General features: G+C 37.4%; 1 protein-coding gene across 3 annotated transcripts in view; it reads left to right on the top strand.

Moving 5' to 3' along the window:
* Positions 1 to 1,463, top strand: part of LOC105271320 (uncharacterized) — a 14,364-nt gene that overhangs the window by 3,351 nt on the left and 9,550 nt on the right. Inside the window, exon 1 of one of the 3 annotated variants that reach the window (XM_011312788.1) lies at positions 589 to 662. The exons of 1 other annotated variant lie outside the window; for it this stretch is intronic. The gene's annotated coding sequence lies outside the window, so the exon portion shown is untranslated. Of the gene's footprint in view, positions 1 to 588; positions 675 to 1,463 lie in introns of those variants that run through there. One more of the 3 variants, XM_011312789.1, reaches the window with a different exon arrangement.

Here is a 1,463-nt window from a genome sequence, read left to right as displayed (position 1 = left end):
TGTTGGTCCAAAAATCTCTGGCACGTCTCCTCCGTCCCTCGAATCCCGTAACTCCTAAAAGCACTTGGCTGTGAATTGAAATTGAAAACAATCAGACAAATTTGTTATCCATGTCTCCACGGACTGTTAGCATGGAGGAATTGGCGCAGCCGCGGAGCTCCATTCCCTATTCTGCTCGATACCGGAGAAATTCACTGGAGAAAGAGAGAATCTACCGGTGAAAAATGGAAGAGCCATAGTGTCAGTTCGGCATTACCATCTCAACGTGCCCCACCGTTTGCTCAATTTGTTTTTTTAATCTAGTTTGAAATTAGTGAGCATTAGTGCCGCAGTGCCAAATGCTCGGGATCATTGACCTTTCTAAGTGTGAAGAGGGGAAATCCCCGAATCATTGATAACTAAGGCGGTTCAGTTGAATATTCTCAATGTGCCATTGATTATTCGGATAAAATGGATATAATGGAGGAATTGAATGACAAAGTGAAAATTTACAGATTAAAGTTAACGGGTTGTATTTTGCATCAGCATCTCAGCTATTCTCATTCTGAGACTATTTCTAGTGACGGCACGCGGTGTCCAACCGCAGTCTCGAACACTCCACAGAGCGCGTCAGTTTCGATTGCTCTTGCTAGATTCAGTGATGGGCACGACTGAGTAAATAGGTACTTTTATTCGTGAGTAAAAAAAAAAGTACCTTGACTACTTTGTACTTGATACTTGGCAAGTACTACCATATTTCTCCTATTGCCTACTTCACATGGCACAAGTACCAAGTACTTTGATAATTAAATACTTAAGGTACCTATTTTTGTTCTCTAGTCAAGTACTAATACTTTAGTACTTTAAGTACCACATAATTGAGTATCGTGTATTTAGTAGTTGAAGTATTAAGGCTGCAGTACTTAAAGTACTAAGTAATTAGGGTACTTATAGGATTGGGAATGGCAATGAGGACAAAACCTTTAAGTACTTAATCCTCAGTACTCATGCACTATTGAGTACTAATTGCTCAAGGAATTCAGCCCGTCAAGTACACATTGTACTCAGTATTTTGAGCAGTTATGCAGGCTCAATATGATTAGTACTTGGTGTAGGCGAAGTACTAAGTACTGGATTCATTCAGTACTGTGTATTGTTCAAGCCCTAATTATTGGAGACTAAGTAATAAGTATTTATAATTTATTTACTGAGGATATTGAGTATTTGATATATATAAGTACTTGATATATTTAGTAGGGTTGAAGTACCAAGTACAAGTAGAATGTATTCAAGGATTTAGTAAATCTTAATGTACTCAAGTACTAAGTACTAAATACTGTACTTATTCAGTGCTTAATATTGTTCAAGCCTTAAGTACTTCACACAAAGTACTAAGTATTTACAATTTATGCACTAAGGACATTAAGTATTTGATATACAAGTACTTGACATACTTAATGGGGTTGAAGTACCAAGTACAAGTC

The sequence above is a fragment of the Fopius arisanus genome, unplaced genomic scaffold, assembly GCF_000806365.1.
Source record: "Fopius arisanus strain USDA-PBARC FA_bdor unplaced genomic scaffold, ASM80636v1 scaffold00107, whole genome shotgun sequence".
Taxonomy (NCBI): Eukaryota; Metazoa; Arthropoda; class Insecta; order Hymenoptera; family Braconidae; genus Fopius; species Fopius arisanus.
The sequence above is the reverse complement of the archived record's forward strand: the minus strand, read 5'-3'. Positions and strand labels throughout refer to the sequence as shown.